This window comes from Artemia sp. Qi Xiang Cuo, chromosome 12 (assembly GCF_049724085.1).
Source record: "Artemia sp. Qi Xiang Cuo chromosome 12, ASM4972408v1, whole genome shotgun sequence".
In the NCBI taxonomy this organism is placed as follows: domain Eukaryota; kingdom Metazoa; phylum Arthropoda; class Branchiopoda; order Anostraca; family Artemiidae; genus Artemia; species Artemia sp. Qi Xiang Cuo.
Window position 1 is genome coordinate 66,568,884 of NC_142805.1, and position 21,459 is coordinate 66,590,342.

Genomic DNA, 21,459 nt, shown 5'->3' on the forward strand with positions numbered 1-21,459 from the left:
TCCCGTTTATTTTCGATTCTGAGTATTTTTGGTTTTCCCTCCAAAATTCACCCTCTCCCTCTCCTGCCTCTCAGAAATGGAGGAACGAAGGACCTCTGAGTCTGGCCCATGAGTCATATCCCTTTTTTTTTCAATTACTATCATTGTGTTTTTTCACTCTTAAATTTAATCCCCCTCCCCTGCCCTCAGAAATGGGGGCACACAGGTCTACTGAGCCTTCCCGATGAGTAATATGTCCTTTTATTTTCGATTATGATTACTTTTGGTGTTCCCGACCAATTTTACCATCTCCCTCACCGTCCTCTCAGAAATGGAGGAACGAAGGTCATCTGAGCTTTGCCCATGAGACAGATCCCGTTTATTTTCGATTCTGAGTATTTTTGGTTTTCCCTCTGAAATTGATTACCCCACCCCTGCCCACAGACATGTTGGAACGAAGGGCCTCTGAGTCTTCCCCTTGAGGCAGATCTCGTTTATTTTCAATTCTGAGTATTTTTGGTTTTCCCTCCAAAATTGACCTCCCTCCTCCCCTGCCCTCAGAAATGGGGGAATGAAGGGTCTTTGAGCCTTCCTCTTGATGCAGATTCCCGTTTATTTTCGATTCTGAGTATATTTGGTTTTCCCTCCAAAATTGACCCCCTCCCTCTCCTGCCCCTCAGAAATGGAGGAACGAAGGACATCTGAGCTTTGCCCATGAGACAGATCCCGTTTATTTTCGATTCTGAGTATTTTTGTTTTCCCTCTGAAATTTACTCTCCCTCCCCCTCCCTTGCCCTCAGAAATGGGGGAACGAAGGAAATGTTAGATCCTATTTTAAATTGACAATACTTATCAAACATCACTTGTGTATTATACAGACCGCATCGGAAAGGTAAAGCTAGGTCAAGTCACAATGTCATTCTATCGTCGTTAGCTATTTTCATAGACTGATGATGTTTCAAATTTATAACAAATTACCTGAGTTAACAACTCCTTCGGGGTTACCTTAACTGCTAATCAGTTTAATCCTTTCTTTTCTCCCCCTTCATACAATCCAATCACTAATTAGAATCATTCACACTCCTATTATTCAAAACATTAATTAATATCGTTCATAGTGTCCAATTTGCGAATCCCTTTTTGCAAAAATGTCAAATACTCACTCTCTTTGAAAAACTAAACCAGACTATATCAACCAAACCAGACTATACCCACCAAACCAGTCCTTGCTATAGCTTCCATAGAATTCAATATGCCATGTGAGGGAGCTCTGAATCTCTTTGAAAAGGTGTAGAGCTTCTATAGAATAACGTTGAAATTGCTATAGCTTCAAGCAAATAACACGGGAAGGAACATAAAAGGCCCCAAATAGCACAGGAAGGAACGTAAAGGCCCCAAATCCATAGGTACATGCTCTGGAAAGGTGCCAAGGAACGTAAAGGCCGCAAATAACACAGGATGGAACATAAAGGACGCAAAGTATAACGTTGATTACTACTTGCATCCCAATCCCTTATCCTAACATAAAAAGATATAGGCCTCATCGTAGGCTATTTAAAAAAAGCTGGACGCATATCAATTTTCTAGTGTGACCCCCTAAACTAGTTATCGCGTTAACATGCAAATTTTGACTAAAAATGAAAACGACTGGTTTATAGTGCTTGCTAAAAAGTAATATTATAAAAGTAGTGGTAGGTGATCATTCTACCAGTATTATTACCTTTGTTTACTAATCCTCTTATTTTATTTATTATACTAGTTTTTTTTCATCAATATAAAAATTCCTGCTTTGTCTGTAAAATTACTGACTGAACAAAATTTTGGCAGTTTTATTTCCCAAAGGTTGTCATTTCAGTAATTTCGTTTATCCCACGATAGTGTTATTTTTTTCATTTATTGAGTTTAAATAGTGATCTATCAAGACTCTTGTATTTTGCCTAATGATTTTATCAAGTGATAGAAAATATTAAACAGGAGAAGCCCCCAACTACCATTCAGGGTGCCTCTCAATATATAGTTGAAATCACTTCGAAATCAATAGTTTAAGTGAACGTGGTCAGTCGAAAATAAATAATAAAAGCGAAACTCATTCTCATCTCTTTCACCTGGTTAAATAATCTTGTCATTCGTTCAAATAAAAAACAGAGGGTAGTTAATAAAATAATAAAAACAGTAGACATGGAGGAAAAAAGTCAAGGAATGAAAACAAAAGCATACGAGTATTGTATTTTGTACGGTAATGCATTTGTTCTTGCTTGAAGGCTGTCACCTCGAAACTAGAATATCAAGACTGAATTTATTTTGAATCAAAGTGTTTATGTGCCTTTCCTTTTAAATTTTTGTGTTATTTTCACAATTTTAAGAAACTAACTAATAAAAGCAGAAGTCAAAAAGAAAAAACGGAATATATCGTTTAATTTTTTACTTATAGCTATTTTTAAATGCCGTCATGACTGATATTTTTGACGCATCCCAATCCCTTACCTTAACATGGCAAGATATAGGCCTTGTCGTAGGCTATTTCAAGAAGCTGAATTAATAAGCTGTTTTTTTAAATTAACGTAAATAAATTTTCTAGGGTGATCAAATTTCGTGCCTGATTTTTTAATCCGATCTTTCGCCATAAAAAAAATTGAATATTTGGGAACCCAGGGTCAACTAAGACTTATGACAGTGCATGATCGCATCCTATTCCTTTCTGAAACTCAAATTGCTATGGTAGCACACACCATTTATCCATAGGCTCAGGCATTATCAACTTTGGGGTTTATGGAGTGCAAAGACAGTGAAAAAATCGGTGGCGTTGAAAGACGGAACTTAGTAATTCTTAATCCCAAGGTTAAAATTTATAAAGGAAAAGAAGATTTTTCAATGAAATACAATAGAAACTAGAGAAGAATGACAGTTGGAATGACAAAATTTCTCATGACATGAGATAATACTTAAAAAATGAATAATCTTAATAGATGTATAAAAGCAAAATAAGATTTGTAAAGGGAATAATATTTATTGCTGTGAGTCACTTCAAATAAATTATCAAACTATGCTGCAAGAAATCAAAAAGACTGCTGCAAGTGACCGAACAACCTCTCTAGGAAATTTTTGTGAAATTTCAACCCCCCCCTACCCTTCAATATAGCACTGCATACTCTATCTGTAATCTCTTATTCCCATTTTCTGGTTTGTCATCAATGTTGATAGACTTTTACAAAGTTACTTAGCACGATAGCTTATTTATTACACCGAAATCAACAAATCACTGTCAAATCATAAGACTAAATATAGACAGACCAACAAGGTACCGCCACACAAAGAGTACCAGTGGCACGCCGCTGTGCTGTCAGAAATTTTTTCCGTGCCAGTTTGTCTTTCATCATTGAAGCGCCACTGATAAATTGACTCATCGGAGTCTATGAATATTTGTCTTTTCGTTGAAATTTGAGATTTGCCGACTTTTTTTGCTCAACTCTGATTTTCACCAGAAAATCTTCTATTAGTAGCTTCCTGGGCAAGAGCCAGGATTGCCAACTGGAAATACATTGTGTCAAATGAACATATTTCCATCTGCCAGGACACAGTGACATAACAAGGTAAAAAGGGACACATTTTATAATTTGTGATACAAAAGGGGCACATTTTATTTTATTTATGACATAATACAAAATATTTTCCTACTGGACAAAATACTCACTTATTGTTGATGAAACGACAGAACAAAGAGCAACAAAGTGTCTTGTGTGGATTGTTAAATCCTGGAACTGCTCTAATAGTTCATGAGAAATTTCTTGGTCTAATAGAAGTAGAGATCGCTTCGAGTTGCGAACTAAAGGCTATCATCGATAATTACCTAGAAAAGGAAGTAAAACCAAAAACTAACACGATCAGTGTTGCTTTTGACAATACGCCAGTAACCACTGGTACAGTTGGACGTCTTGGAGTACAGCTTAAAAATGACATACTGGGCTTGTTTGTTTTGGACTGTACCAGACATTTAATGGCACTGTGTACAAGTTATGCAGTGAAAGCTCTATTTGATGGTCTTGAGCTTTTTTTCAGGGACTTGATAGTGTATGTACTCGTATCAGGAAAAAGCAAGAGACAGAGATAATTCCAGGAAATACAAGAGTTGGCTTAGCGGAGGGGGTCCATAAGCTTTTCCTAATAGCTATTATAATTTGATTTTCTATGGAGAACGCTGTCAATAGAGCGCTGGAGATGTAAGCAACTTTTCTGCTCTTATTTACCAGTTAATTGAAGAAGCTCTAGATACGCTGACCTAGGGAAGAGCTGCAAAAAATCTGAAGTATATATAAGATCCCTTAGTGAAATCTTACATGTATTTTTTGAGTTTCATGATACAGAAAGTCATCAGCATGAATATTGGGCTCCAGTCATCTGATACGCATGTTATAAGAAGTGTATCCTCCAGGACCCTTACATTAGAAAGCTCAAGTCGAGCTCGTAATGATGCTATCTCAAAGTTAAAAGAGGAGATTAAAGACATATCGTCGAGTAAGTCGGTTGACAATTCTAGACTCGGGCCACTTACAAACAAAATATTAATGCCAGAAAATGCTGAACGGCGAAATAATTTTTGCCGACTTTTTTTGCTCGACTCTGATTTTCACCAGAAAATCTTCTATTAGTAGCTTCCTGGGCAAGAGCCAGGATTGCCAACCGGACATACATTGTGTCAAATGAACATACAATATTTTCCTACTGGACAAACTTACAATATTTTCCTACTGGACAAAATACTCACTTATTGTTGATGAAACGACAGAACAAAGAGCAAAAAAGTGTCTTGTGTGGATTTTTAAATCCTGGAACTGCTCTCATAGTTCATGAGAAATTTCGAAGTAGCGTACTACTTCGACTAGTTAGCCCACAATTTACGAAACGTGTCCGGATGGGGGGAGGAGTATAAAAGTTTTCGACCGTGAAGACCTTACTTCCTAGCCTTTACATTTAAGACATGTTATCAAACGTGGATTTTTTGGTGGCATATGCTGCTTATAACAGCGTTGCCAATAAGAATTTATAAAAAAGGACGTATATATAAAAATTAGCTTTAAAATGAGACCTTAAACATCTCTTTTAGATGTTGCGGTAGCCTGCTAATTCTCTTAGTTAGCAGACGATATATGAAAAATATTAAGAGGGTTGGAAAATGCTGAACGGCGAACGGACGGGATGTGATTGAGAAGTTTTTATTTGACGTAACTTTTTGTTTTTATTTTATTAATTTTTATTTTATTTTATTAAGTAAATTTTGTTTTTATTTTTATGTTTTTATTTTATAATATTATTGCATGGAATTTAAAGTGTTTGTCAAAAGAAGAGAGTCATGATAAGATTAATAAACTATTGCTGAAATTACGTGTTCGATGTGATTTTCAAATCACAGAACAAAACGATGAATTTACCAAGTTCAGACTTAATACAAATACAAATACAAATGATAAATATATGGTTTTACAAGAGAATAAAAAAAATTAGAGACCATGATTTCAGAAAAAAAATAAAGATTGGGAATTGCCATATTTTCTCAAAGGTTTACTTAACAGATGATGTCAACAAATCAGTCCGGGAAATTAGATCATCTCTTATAAAGAAGAAAGATGAGCTCAAACAGAAAGGTTCACAAGCCTGGATCCCACCAGTAGTTCCCCCTGTGCTATACTACATTGATGAATTTGGAGTCAAAAGGGAATTAGATTTATTCAAATTGTGACCAGTTGACTATTGTGAATATGGATTCTGTGGTTCGGTCGGAAGTAACTTTTGTTTTTATTTTTCTTATTTTGTTTGATTTTTTGAGTGTAACTATCTAACCTTCGTATGCTGAGAAGGGGAAACATTTTTTTTTATCAATATCTAAATGTTATTTATTCTATTATGGCTCACAGCAGAGTGTTATGTTGTTTTCCATGAGAAAAAGCCCATTCAGTGTGATTTTTAATGTTTTTCGTTTCTGGTAGGGGGAGACTGGGAGGCCATCTTATCGCGTGGCCCTAAATTATGATAACGGATAGTGATTTGAATGAAATACCGTTATCAAGGTTAGAGGAATTAGAAAGAAGGTCAGTTCTATTTAATTCAGTTTTTCAAGATCATTTAGCTCATGAGGTTAATGACATATCACATTCTTTTAATATTCCACCAAATAAATATGTATTTTTAATGAAATAACTCAAAAAATTTCTTGTTCTAGGAGGATATCGTTTTGGAACTCTCAGGGATGGGTGAGCGGACGGGGTGTGATTGAGAAGTTTTTATTTGATTCGGGCACTGATATTTTAGGCCTTTGTGAGACTTTCCTAGATGAAATTTCTGAAAATAAAATTGATGTAAAAGATTACCAATTTTTTCATAGAAATATAACTCCGCATAAACAGAGTGTCTTAGCTGTCTTAATTAAAAATTTTATTCCTGCACGAGTTAGAGACAATGTTTTACAGTTTATTATTGAAATGAATTTTGAATGTTGTATAGTTGAATGTCTTTTGCCTAATAATGAAAAATCTTTAATTGTAACGATATACCTTCCCCCTCTTCTAGTAAGGTAAATTTCATAAGTAGATTGGAAAATATGCTAGTTTACCTTTCAAGTCTGCGTATTCCAATCATGATCCTTGGGGACTTTAAAATAGACCTAATGAGATGTTTACCTTCAGACCATCATGGGATTGATAATTATGCATTACAGTTTTTAGAATGTTCTCTTTCTTGTAATTAATTAAAAAAAAACCTTCCGAAAACTAAGTTTTTCAAATAAAAGTAAAGGCCATTTTAAACTTAAACTCAGGAGATATGAACGCCTGTTAAAATTCAAACTCAAAACGACCAGAAATTACTACTAAAGAATAAATGAAATCCAAAACGAACAGAAATTAAATAAACAATCATAGCAAAAAACATACAACAAGTAATAATATAAATTAATAAATAGATCTTAAAGCGATTAATGCTTAGATTGAATATGAAAATCATTTTCTTTTTCGCTTACAATGAAAAAGAATAGTTTGCTATTAAAGTATAAATGAAACTTAAAACGAACAGAAATTAAATAAACAATCAATGCGAACAGACATACAATATATATTAATGTAAATGAGTAAACAAATCTTAAAACAAGTGAAATTTAAATTGAATATGCAAATCAAGTTTGAATCGAATAAAAATAACTACAAACAAGAGTTTGGGATCGCCTCACTGCAGAAGCCTAAAACCTACTGCGTCATTGGTGCCTTACTGAAAACTATATGAGTCTTGAACAGTCTTGGAAAGTATAAACAAAATCAAATTGAAAATTAGATATATAATGATATTAATTGTTGAAAGATCCATCAGTTCAAGATTTTTTTTTCACTGTAATTTTTATTTTCATTTTCACTGCTGTAAGAACTGGAAAAGAATTAATTTGTAATATAAGAGAAATTCGTTTTCAGTGAAACGCCAATGACGCAGAAGGCCTTAGGTTTTTGCATTTAAAGAAGGGGGCAGTATCCAAATTTTGTTTGTAGTGAAACTATATTTTTCTTGACTAATCTTGGAAAGAACTAATAAATTAAACTGAATATTTGATGTATAGTGATGTTAATTGAAAGCCTATCAGTTCAAAATTTTACTGTAATTTTAATATTTATTTGCAATATTTAGTACAAAAGAAAACATTTATAATATAATTTGTTTTCAGTAAAGCGCCAATGACGCAGTAGGTTTTAGGCTTCTGCAGTAAGGCGACCCTTGCCACCCTTGCCCTGAGGGCTGTGGGAGAGTTGTCATCCTCAAAGACCTAATTTTCAGACCTTAAAACTACGTTTAATAAAATGGCTGTCTCAAAATTTTGACTGGATGTGTTTGGGGAAAAGGTGGGCGTGAGAGGGGGTTAGTTGCCCTCAAACCACTTTCGACTATTAAAAATGGCACGAGCCCTTTGAATTCCCAATTGAATGAGCCTTTTTTGAAGTTTCTACGACACCGCCTTCTATAAAAACCTTATATGCCCCCGGGGTATAACTTAAAACCCTTGCCTTGAGGGTTGTGGGGGAATGTCCTCCTCAAGAACATATTTTCTATCTAAAAATCAACTATGCTGAGCAAAATGGCTATCTAAAAATTTCGATTCGATGTGTTTGGGGGAATGATGGGCGTGCGGGGTGCTAGTTGCCCTCAAATCACTTTCAACTATTAAAAAGGGAACTAGCCCTTTGAATTTCCATTCGAACGAGCCTTTTTTGAAGTTTCTACGACAACGCCTTCTACTAAAACATTATATGCCCCCAGGGCATAGCTTAAAACCCTTGCCCTAAGGGTTGTGGGGGAGTGTCCTCCTAAAAAAAATATTTTCTATGTGAAAATCAACTACGCTGAACAAAATGGCTATCTCAAAATTTTGATTGGATGTGTTTGGGGAAATGATGGGCGTGAAGGGGGGGGGGGTAGTTGCCCTCCAATCACTTTCAACTATTAAAAAGGGAACTATCCCTTTGGATTTTCAATTGAATGAGCCTTTTTTGAAGTTTCTACGACAACATCTTCTATAAAAACCTTATATTCCTCCAGGGCATATCTTAAAACCCTTGCCCTGAGGGTTGTGGGGGAGTGTTCTCCCCAAAAACATATTTTCTATCTGGAAATCAACTACGCTGAACACAACGGCTATCTCGAAATTTTGATTGGATGTGTTTGGGGAAATGATGGGGGTGGAGGGGGCAGTTGTTCTCCAATCACTTTCGAATATTAAAAGGCGCACTAGCCTTTTAATTTCCAATCGAATTAGCCTTTTTTGAAGTTTCTACAACAACGCCTTCTATAAAAACCTTATATGCCCCCAGGGCATAACTTAAAACCCTTGCCCTGAGGGTTGTGGTGGTTTGTCCTCCTCAAAAACATATTTTCTATCTGGAAATCAACTGCACTGTACAAAATGGCTATCTCAAAATTTTGATTGGATGTGTTTGAGGGAATGATGGGAGTGGAAGGGGGGGGGCTAGTTGCCCTCCAATCACTTTCGAATATTCAAAAGGGCACTATCCCTTTGAATTTCCAATCGATTGAGCCTTTTTTGAAGTTTATATTACAACGCCTTCTATTAAAACCTTATATGCCCCCAGGGCATAACTTAAAACCCTTGCCCTGAGGGTTGTGGGGGATTGTCCTCCTCAAAAACATGTTCTCTATCAGAAAATCAACTACGCTGAACAAAATAGCTATCTCCAAATTTTGATTGGATGTGTTTGGGGGAATGATGGGCTTGGGGGGGGGGGCTAGTTGCCCTCCAATCAGTTTCGATTTATTAAAAAGAGCATATCCCTTTGAATTTTCAATGGAATGAGCCTTTTTAGAAGTTTCTACGACAACGACAAATGCCCCTAGGGCATATCTTAAAACCTTTGCCGTGAAGGTTATGGGGGAGTGTCCTCCTCAAAAACATATTTTCTATTGGAAATCAACTAGTTTTTTAATTTCCAATCAAATGAGCCTTTTTTGAAGTTTCTACGACAACACCTTCTATAAAAAGCTTATATGCCCCCAGGGCACAACTTAAAACCCTTGCCCTGAGGGTTGTGGGGGTTTGTCCTCCTCAAAAATATATTTTCCATTTGAAAATCAACTACGCTGAACAAAATGGCTATCTCAATATTTTGATTGGATGTGTTTGGGGAAATGATGGGCGTGAGGGGGGGGGGGGGTAGTTGCCCTTCAATCACTTTCGACTATTAAAAAAGGCACTAGCTTTGGGAATTTCCAATCGAATGAGCCTTTTTTGAAGTTTCTACGACAACGTCTTCTATAAAAACTTATATGCCCCTAGGGCATAACTTAAAACCCTTGCCCTGAGGGTTGTGGGGGAGTGTCCTCCTCAAAAATACATTTTCTGTTTGGAAATCAACTACGCTGAACAAAATGACTATCTCAAAATCTTTATTGAATGTGTTTGGGGGAATGATGGGCGTGGGAGGGGGCTAGTTGCCCTCCAATCATTTTTGACTATTAAAAAGGGCACTAGAACTCTCGATATCCAATCAAATAAGCCCCCTTTGAAGTTTTTTATAGAGACCATCATTTTCCTTATGAAAAAATACATCGTAAAAAGAAAATTTCCACAAAAACCATGGATTAATGAGTCACTCCTGAAATCAGCTAATAAAAAAAATCGTCTATATAAGATAAGAATGAAATATCCATCACCTGATAATATTATATGATGTAAAAACTATAAAAATCAGTTGGTGAAAACTCTTAGAACGAGTGAAAACAGGTATTTTGAAAATTCTTTTAGGAATGCGGATTCACCCGAAACAACATGGGATCTAATTAAACAAAAGATTGGAAATAATTGGAATAATTTTTACCCAGAATTATTAATAGATAAAAATTATCTTGAATCAAAGGGAAATGGAGCTATTGCAGAATCTTTCAGTGCTTATTTTGCTAGTATTGGTTCTGATGTTACTCGTGGTCTTGGCTCGACTTCAGCTCATACACATAAAGAATATCTTCGTCAATCAAAGGATACAAATATGTTTTTGACCCCAGTTAGTCTTGTTGAATTCCAAACAAACTTAGTAGATTTAAATAGAAGAAATTCACTAAGTTTGGATGGACTTTCAACTAATCTCTTGAAACACCTTGCATCTGTAATTCATATACCTCTTGTTTATATTTTTAATATGTGTTTAACTTGTGGTGTATTCTCTACTAATGAAAAATTGTCCGAGTTATCCCATGGCAAAAAAAAGTTGATAAAACTAACGTTCATAATTACTAATCTATTGCAATACTTCCTCCTTTGTCAAATATTTTGGAGAAGTTATGTCACAAAAGAATTTTGTCTTATTTGGATAAAAGAAATCAATTAACAAAAGCCACTTTGGGTTTAGACCAGGTCGTTATACTGAACAAGCAGTTGCGGGCTTTTTGCTTAAAATTAATGATTCACTGAATAATGATAATTATGTATCATCCATTTTTCTACGATAGAAAAAAAGTATTTGATACTCTAAATCATACCATTTTGTTTGAAAAACTGAATAACTCTGGAATTCGTGGAAAGGCATTGGATTTAATAAAGTCATATCTACGTAATCGCAGATTCCAGGTAGACCTACGAGCCCGTCTGTCTCAGCCTAACTCCCTGGATTATATTGGAGTGCCCCAGGGGTCTATACTTAGACCGTTACTTTATTATATATATACATATATAAATGATCTCCCTAATTGTCTATCCTATAAGGATAGCCTAGCACTTATGTTTGCAGATGACACAGTGGTATCTGTTGAAGCTAAAACCCCTTCATTATTGATCGAGAACATAGGGTCTGAAATGAATTCAGTTATCCAGTTGTTTTCTTGTAATCGTCTAGTTCTCAATTTGTCTAATACAGAATTTATGGTTTTTGGGAGATCTAAGCAAGGAGTTGCTAAGGTTGGGATTGATGAGATAGTTGTTTCTGGGTGTAGAATTAGACGGGTGAAGACATATAGATATTTGGGGATTATTCTTGATGAGCTTCTATGTTTCCGTAGTCATTCTGACCATCTCCGTATAAAATTAGCCCAAAATTTAGGATGTTTACATCGATGAAAGTTAATTTTTCCTTTTTCAATTATGAAAATTCTTTATCATTCTTTAATAGAATCATACCTTAGATATTGTCCCAATATTTACCTAAATACATTTCCTAATCATTTTAAACACCTCCAGACATTGCAAAATAAAGCCGTGAGAATCCTTGATACTTTCTTTCATCGGCCTGCAGGACTTCAAAATCTTTATGAAACAAAAACTTTATTTTCGTTTCTTCATATATTAAACCTTAATCAACTTAGGGAATTGCAATTATTGCTCTGGCATTATGATATTCAGTCTCCGGTGAGTTATTTTTATGAATTACAAATTCTTGTTACCGCTATTTGCTCACTCGCTTCTTCGTCGGGTCGTTTTGGAGCGTATAGAATCCCTTTGATTAATTGTGAAAGAGATAAATTTTCAATAAGATACCAAATCCCTTCTTTAGCAAATAGGCTAAAATTCAATAGTAAACTTAAAAATCTTAATAGCCGATCACTTTTAAAGACTAGATTAGTAGAATATATTATTAACCTTTATTAACGGGGGGATTCTTCTTCATAATTTGTTTTTTAGCATTATTTTTAGATTTTGCCGTGCTGGGGTATCCTCTTTTGTCCTTCTCCTTCTATATGTTATGATGTTTTTTGGTTTATCTTCCTTATCTTTATTTTTGGTGTATTTGAACTCATTGTAATATATGTTAGCCTTTCTTTCGAGTTTAGCTCCCTGTTGGCTTTATTTAATTATTTGTGATGTTTATATTTGTATGAAATAGAATTTATCTATCTTATCTATCTATCTTGAATATCAAGTGACGGGCAGATGAAGAAAGTGTTGTATGTTTAAATCTTACTGGAATTAAGTGAGGTCTGTGGTGGCAGTTGAAGTCTGTTTCTGGGCTGTAATTGTCCAGATGATTAGATTCCATGTTCGAATCTAAGACAACACTCCTAGTGAGAATCGCTAAGGCTTTAATCTCTCTTTCAATATCCGTATCAGTGATGTCTGCAAATGATTCATGATTCCGTATCAGTGAAAGTATGGAATTTCCCTATTGAAAATTCTGGTCACATGAGCTTGGACTCCTTCAAAACGTACTGACATGTTGCTGGCGAAGTCGTAAGACTGGAAAGCCAGCTTCTCCTTACTGAGACCAGCATTCTGAATGCACCGTACTATGTAATTAGCTAGATCCAAGCCTTTATTTGGTTTCAATTCCATTACATATAATATGCGCTCTCTAGCTAGTTCATCTTCATAAATATATCGCACCTCAACAACCAAGCACTCTGCATGGCGTATGCCTGGCGTTGTACCAGCAAAGATCCCAAAAACGGGGATTTGTTAACAGCTGCTTTTATTTTACATTCCATTTCATCTCCAAGGACAGAGATAAACTCATTTTTGGACCTTCCACTCAGGTAGGTGACTTTATTAGGACGACTGTCAAGGTTTTCATACCAAGCTCTGATATCAGGAATATGTCAACCTAAGAGTTTGATAAGCTGATTGAAGTTTCCTCCTTCCTCTGAATCAAATCCCCTAAAAGTTAGCTGTTCCCGGGCCATTTATCTCGTACTGTCTAGGAGGACAGATGAAACACGCTGATTCTTTTCTTTATTGCGCTCCTGTCTGTTCATCAGAAATCCTACAGAGGAGTTGCACTTCAAAAATTGCATAGAATCAAGCATTACAGCTCGATGTGATAGACTACGGAAGTGTTTCTGTAGCTTCCCTTGTTGGCCAACTCCTCTGCTTTTTATTGTGTCCCATTGACAAATCCGAGTTATAAAAGTATCACTTCTTCTATCTCTACGGGATCCAGAAGGGAAAAGACAGCAGACATGGCAGAACAAAGCATCCTTCTGAACTAAATATTCCAAGTGTGGATAATCTTTATGCCTAATTTTGACAAATGTTGTAACGTGTCTAGCACCAGAAATAGAAATATTAGTTGGATAACTTCGAAGACGAGGTTGATGAGGTACTGCTTTTGATTACCTTTCAGGGTTTTGGGGCAATGTTCGGGATCAAATTCCACTCTAAACTCTTGAGGTAGTAGCACCTGAGTCTTCTGGGCTTGCACACGAGCAACTTTTACGCTTTTTATCATTCTAAGCGCACTGCTTGATGAAGATGATATTCTTTCAACAACCTCGAAAAGTTTACCCCAAATATCTTCTTCGTCAAGTATTTCAAATTGTTGAACTTCATTTAAGAGAGTTTCAGATTTTTGTTTCCATCAGAAAATAGCTATGATATCATTTCAGTGCAGCTTTCAATAGTAGGCTTGGCTTTTTAATCATTGACAAAGTCAACAAGATCTAAAGGAAGGGGATATTCTGGTTTTATTTTTCGGGGACTGTACAGTAATATACAAACTATGGAATTTTCCAACTCGAGACAAATATAGTCCGTTATTTTTTGAAAAGGAGGGGATTAGCAGGGAAAGTCTAATGGCCCTTTAGTCATTTCAATCTCTGCCGAATTCTGTTGTAAGGCCGTGACTGCTAAGTCACACTCTTGATCATCTGGTTGTGTATCAGGAACAATCAGGCATGAAACCTCTTTCGCTTTACCGAAATTTTGGCGAAAGTAGGTTCCAGGATTTCTTAAGAGGTAGGGCTAAAGTTTATCAAACGCGTATAATTACAGTACTAATTTCTCAAGAACTTTGCAGTGGGGGCGTATCCAAGTTTTTGATAATTGTCGCTAGGGGGCTGACTTTAGGCCTCTTGCTGTCGCAAAGTAGCAGAACTTCTTAGGATTTTCTACATAATATTCTTTTATTTTGTATTTGACTCTTTGAGAACTATTTTTGGTAGGCTCAATATCTAAAAAGGTAATCTTACGCCGTGGAAAATCAATTATATTTAAATTTAGTGTTTTTAATGATAATTACTCTTGTATTTTCCCTCTAATTTAGATACTCTGCGCTTTTCGAAGTTCACGTCCCTGAGTACAAGAAAAAGTTTTTCTTACAAAAATTTTTTATGTTTTTTGTAATATGAGCAAAAATCTACGAAGTTTTACAAATAAGCATTAATAGAATCCTTTAGACCATACCAGACCCGGACTCCTTAATCGCATGACCTTTTTCAAAGAAAGAACTATATAGCAAGAAAAACAGCTTTTCTCTGATATTCCAGAAGTTGTACTCTCCAGTTCTTCGTTCCTCCCCTCTGGATTTTTGTTAATCCTCTTTTCCCCATTATAGTATAGATGAAATGATGAAAAGAGAATGACATTTGGCTTCTTCATAGCATAATATTTCTTTTTTTAGGATATTTTCTTACCAAAACAAGTTTTTTAAAACGTAAACATATGAAAATTACAGTCGCGGAGCGACTAAAATTTCGGATTTTGTTCCCTTCAAAATTCTTCTGAAATCACGCAACTGAAAATACACCCACTGTCCGGAAAACTATTTGATCATTCAAGCTAATCACTTTATATTCATTAACCAATCAAGTCTACTTCATCCAAAATTAGTTAAAGACAAGGGGGGATGGGGGCTATATCTTATTCTTATTCCATCACTTCAAATTAGCATCCCGAACAGTTTTAAGTGACCGTGGTATTTCCCCCTGGAAGGTACATCCGGAAAATACCCCCTTGAAAATTACGTCCTCGCTGAAAGAAAATTATTCCCAAAAATTTACTCCTTGCTGAAATTCCTACAGAAATCAGCCCCCTAAGGAAAAATCCCCCGCAAAAAAAGTCGTATGTTTCCCAATAACAAATACTATCTGTAAGCAATGGATAAATAGCAAAACTTAGGGCACTTAAACTTCTACAATGGGGTTCTCTGATTATTTTGTGGATAGTGAGATACCCCAAAGGGTGCATTTTATTGACAAAAAAAACATCCCAGCTCTCATTGAGCCATCAGGTAAACACAGAATTAGTTCTAAGGGAGAGACTAGTTGAGGATGGAGGTAAAAATTGTTGTACATCCCCACGGCCGTAACCAGGCTTTTGTTTGGGGGGGGGGGGTAAATAAAATTTAAAAAACGGATCAAAATGTGAAATTTATATCTAATCTCTTTTTATTTCTGGAAACTTTTCTGATCTACGCTGTTATTGTGAATTTAAAGAGCAACATTAAACCCCAAAATTGGCGGAATTTATTCAGTATAGTAAGGGGACTTTCCGTTCCTCATCCTCAACTCCCCTCATGGTGGCAGGAACTTCGTAGGATGATCATTAGATCAGAACTTGGGATTTTTCAAAATCAAAAGTGATTGGAGTCCAACCAGCCGCGGGGGGAGTATTTCCCAGGGGGGTATTTTCCGAAGGACAATTTTCATCGGCAGTATTTTCCGGGGGGAGGGGAAACTCCGGCCACCGGTGGATCGTTGGAGGTAGCTTTAACTTTCTATAATGCACTAATAATCTAATAAATTGTGATATACTTGGACAAGAGTATTCTCCGAATTGATTGCTAAAATCACAGCTACAAATATTTTTACCTGATATTGAAGAATGTAATCATGTGAAGTAAATTGATATTAGTAAATATCAGAAGTGACGAACATATCAAAAGAACGAGGAACGATCAAAATTGGATGGAAATTGCGTAATCACATGTAAATCAATTCCGAGAATACGAGGTGCCCCCCCCCGGCCCCAGCCCAGAAAGGAAGTACTTGTTTAACCCCTTTAAAGACGCTCAGAAAAAAATTCTGGTCAATATATATTGCGATAAAAAGAAATTTCATGCCTGAAAATATCGATTTTAAACAGGCATCTCTACTCACTATGGCGTCATCAGGTAGCGGCCGGGCCTTAGGAATTAGTGAGGCAGTTATCGCCACAGAAATACTTTCACTGACAAAATTTGTAATGACTGTAATATTGGCATTTCGCTTTTGATTCTTTGACGTCGTAAACGGGTCTTTAACCAACGGCACAATCACATATTTCGGGTGCTTCTTCAAAATCGTTGTGAATACGATGAACATGATGTTTATAATAGTCTTTATTTATTTTAGCGTCACATTCACAGCATTTGACGGTTATTCGGCATTTGACCGTTATTCTGTTGGATCTGGTTACAATAACATTAGGCTTCTTATCGACACTTGACATTTCAAAGCAAATGTCAGAACAACTACCATCAAAGCCAATTTCATAAAACCACGAGTGCTTTACTCAGAAGAAATCTAATTATGCACTAAATTCTACTTCGTCTTTCTTTTCAAACTTGTTTGAAATTGGCCGATCGACAGACAAAAATACAGTCTAATATAATGATCTTTTTGCTAGTTTCCGAAAGCACTGAACACCTAGCTTGGGTAAGATAAAGAAATGGTAACTCCAACTCTATGAAAAACTCTTTGCAAGGGGAATGAAAAAAAAATTACAGAACAGATTAAATGGATGATGAAATAATAGTTATATAGAATGGCCAAAATTGCCATCAAGTCGGGGAAAAGTCGTTTTCAATTTGTTGTAAACTAAATCCAAAAATGCTCAATTTGACAAGGTGTTTGTCTGTCGAGTGAAAAATCATGGGTATTTGTCTGTTAAACAGAACACACCCAGTTAGTGAAGTTATGTTAGCCTAATGAAATAACATGATGATATATCAAAACATAATGATAATACGATACTTCTGAAACAAAATTATGGAAACTACAACAAAAAATTATGGAAAGGGGTCCGCTCAGAACGTATCATATTAACTACTTAACCTAACCCCTAACTACCTCTATGTATTAAATGTTTTATAAAAACATACATACATCGTAGTTTTTCTCACTAAAAATAAGCAAATCATAACCAGACAGACAAGTACTAAATTATCTTTGGAATTTATGGAAAACTTATACATCCCTCGTATATTAACAGAGAATTTCCAGCAGAAAGCTCAAAATTTCTGGTCATGCATGTTTACCAAAATAAATGACTCCAAGAAATGAGGACCTCTGGCTGGATAATTTCAAACTCAGTATGATTGACTTATTTGTCTCTTCTTAAAAACATGGAGAAAAACAGATATCATTTAAAATTATTTTGTTCCATAATCTAATGACTTTCATGAAAAATCAATTTCTTAGTTGCTAAAAATTTCTTAGCAAAATGTAAGATTTTACTTTTTTTTCTTTTCGTAATATTGCATTTTAAATTCTCTGTCACTTTGTCCATTCGTCTACATATCTTGTTAACCTTCTCAATGGGATAACCTGACTAATAACCAAACTACGAGCTGAAATTACCGAATCTTGAAATAGGAAGTACCAAACCTATACCATTCAATACCAGGATGTGCCCAATGCTCGAATTCTAGAAATTTGGTTACAGATCAGATAGGATCCAATAAAAATCTTTGACAAATTTAGTGATAAGCCAGGACAAGTAGAACAATCAAATTTGGTTGTTTTTTGACTGCCTACAACAACAAAATTTGCGAATGTTTAATGAATTACAATAGTGGTCCAGTGGACTGTAATGAACATGTCAAACTACCCGATATGCAGCTGAGCGGAAATAGTGGTATAGAACTAACAAATTCACTAAACTCGTTCTATAATAGAGAATGGGAACCAAATGAACACCTTAAATCATCGGATTTACAACTAGTGCGATAGAACTACCAAATTCCCGGACACCGGTAACGAATGGAAGCCAAATGAACATGTCAAGCTACCAAATTTGCAAATGAGCGGAACTACTACGATAAAATTAACGAATTCATTGAATTCGGTAACGAATGGGAACCTGATGAAGACAATAAATCACTGAATTTTCAATTAGGCGGAACTTGTGTGATACAATTACCGAATCCACATAAATTACCGCTACTACTACTAGCAACTCACAGCCGCACCAAGCCGCCTGAGGCCAACGCAGCTACGCACGCTCCTCCTCCATCTCAATCTATTCAAAGCCTCCCATTTTACACCCTCCCACGAAGTTCCCATTTCCTTTAAAACTTTCTTTATGACGTTCTCCCGCCCTGAACGAGGGCGACCTGCTTCCTGTTTGGCCCTAGATGGTTGGTTGAAAAGAACAATCTTCGGCAATCTGTCATCCCTCATCGGCACAACGTGCCCTAGCCATCTTAACCTTTTTTTCATTATAGCCCCAGAGAGTGGTATTGAACCACATTTTTCGTACAGCCCATTGTTTGAAATATGGTCAGCCAGCCGGGTACCCAGAACAATACCTCAGCAATTTTTCTGGAAAACATCTAGCAAATCTTCATCCGCTTTTCGAAGCACCCATGCTTCAGAGCCATATTTTACTACTTTCATCACTGTAGCTTCTAATTTTCTAATCTTGGACCCCTCCCCCACCCGCCCCCCCCCCCCCTTCGAGACGCCCCTGCTTAGAAGTTACTGCACAATTTTAAAATCAGTACTTAGATTTTTCATCAAAGCTTCTTTAATGAAAGCTTCTTTAAGAGCACAATTTCAATGAAGCTGACCGAAGAAAATTTTCGCCTTATGAAGGAGTTAAATTTTGAATCAAACACTATGCTGTATCTGGCGTGCGTTGAGTCCTTTCGAACTTTCTTGATTTAACAAGTACTGTTTAGCGTACTAGATTGAACTTGTTTGTCAAATCAGGATTAGAATTGACCACAAAGACGACACACTGAAAGCAGTGTTACTTTCGAATCCCAAAATTGTCCTTAATGGAGAACGCGGTAGCATTGTATTTCTGACCAATCGGTTTTTCCACCTGCTCGGGGAAACCGAATTTGAATAAGAGAAGGCCGGAAGTGATCTTGAAGAACCTTGGAACTTCATTTTTGACTATAAAGATCATATTATTTGCGAAGCCACAGCAGAAGTGAATCTGTCAGTTTTCTAAGCTACCTTAACAAAAGTAGAAATGCACTCAAGGCTGTATCCAGAATTTTTTTTGAGGAAGTTTTACTTGAAAATTTTATTTTGGGGGGAGGAGATTTTACACAAAAAAAAACTAAAAAAAACCCATACAAATTTTGTTTAGATCCATTTTGTTACGTTTTTACGAGTCAAACAAACATTTCGGAGGGGCTGTGTCCGTTGATTTTGAATTGAAGTTATCAAGAGCGAGTCCGTTGATTTTGAATTGAAGTTGTCAAGGATTTCGCAATAGGTTGCAACAAGACATGGCTAATGGTAGACAGAGAAAAGCCAAGGCAGATGGTCCAAGTAATTGAGAGGCAAATGTTTAAATGGCTGGGGCACGGGTAAATGGCAGAAGTATGCATGACTTTTTTAATGGACACATACTTGTTTGTTAGTTTTTGGAAAGGCATGCTTGTCTAGAAGTGATCTTGAAGAATTTTGGAACTTCATTTTTGACTCAAAAGACCACATTATTTGCGAAGCTACAGCAGAAGTGAATCTGTCAGTTTTCTGGGCTGCTTTAACAAAAGTAAGAATGCCAAGGGTAAAGAAAAATACAAGGATATTTGTAATTTCCTGCTAACTTTGTGTGGTCTCCCAAGTCTTCGGCAGCTGCAGAGAAGAATTTTATGATACTTGGTAATATCAAGACCAAATTACGAAATCGTCTCTAGATCCAAACAACTAGTTGTTTAATGCATGTTAAGCAACTGATTTGGCGTTCTGGCGTTCTTGGATTCCTGAATTATACCTTTTGGCAATCTGACATGCGCAAGAAGTACTCTGACTGGCAAAACTTACCAAAAAGATTACCCTTACATGTTTTTTTAATGAGTTTGGTGCTTTCACACTAAATCATTCTGCATAGATGTATAAAGTGATTTTTTTTTCATTTTTTACTATGTTTGATTTGAAATGGACGCTTTGAAAGAGGTTTACAAAGTGTGTTTGGTCAATAACACAAGTGGTACAAATAATTACCTGTATTTTCTAAAATTCCAAGAAGGACATATAATAAACAAAAATGGAACCATTTTGGTGAAAATTGATGCATTTTTGGATTCGTGGTGGGGGATATCATACATTGGAAGTTGGCAACCCTGGCATATGCAGCCGAAATATACGAAAATTCAAAATAAGTATACCTCCTGGTAGTAATGTTAAAGTAAGATAATATGACTCTTAGCCTCTATATAGTAGGAAATAAAATCATGGGAAAAATTTCTTTCAATTACAACTTGAAATAATGTTTCAAAATTTCAGTAGCACTTGGGGTTGTTGTTTTATTTTGCCATATGCCAGCCTTTCTGTTATGCTGCACTTGCCAGCCTTCGTCCTGCCCCACCACTAGCAGAGCCAGATGTAGGCTTAAGATGATTTTTTTTTTTTTGGTACCAATGTAGTGGTTTACCACTTCTAAAGGATACAGTAAATTTCTAGTGGGCTAGGCCTATTTAATTTATCTAAGATGAAAGTGAAAACATTTGATGCCTTTTTTATGCTCTTTTAAAATTCAAGAATTGCTTGTGGGGCTAGTTGCATCTTGAGCCCATTAAAGGGGCCCCAAAGGTATTTCATTTTTATAAACACACAAAGAGTTTATCAACACTAGCCTAGATAAGTTAGCCTATTGAAAAGTGGTTAAAAACATGTCACTTTTCTTATAAACAAGTTTTTCAAGACTTATATTCCAAAAATAATTCTTTATAATAATTCAAACCTCATTTAGGCTATTAGGCAACTCAAATATAAACCTTCCATTTCATTTTTTTTTAATGCCATTGACGAAAATATCATTGAATTTTGCAATTCAAAAGCTCCCTTTTGCAAAAGAGAGAGAGAAGAGATAATGTACTGTAAGTACCCTAATGTACTGTAATGTACCCTAATGTATTGTAGAGAGAGAGGAGATGTCATCCTTGCATTTAAGATGATGACCAGTGACACCATCAAGCCCATTTTTGATCACACTGAATATACCAGAGCACAAGGAAATCCCATAAAAATGCATCAAAAATTTAACAGAAAGCAAGAGAAGTTCAATTTCTTCACCAA

The 21,459-nt window shown here is 35.9% G+C and overlaps 1 protein-coding gene across 1 annotated transcript in view; it reads left to right on the forward strand.

Annotated features, from left to right (window-relative positions):
* The first annotated feature begins 20,517 nt into the window (after positions 1-20,517).
* Positions 20,518-21,459, forward strand: part of LOC148946419 (uncharacterized) — a 30,781-nt gene continuing 29,839 nt past the window's right edge. Inside the window, exon 1 of the transcript XR_016142599.1 lies at positions 20,518-20,569. The gene's annotated coding sequence lies outside the window, so the exon portion shown is untranslated. The remainder of the gene's footprint in view (positions 20,570-21,459) is intronic.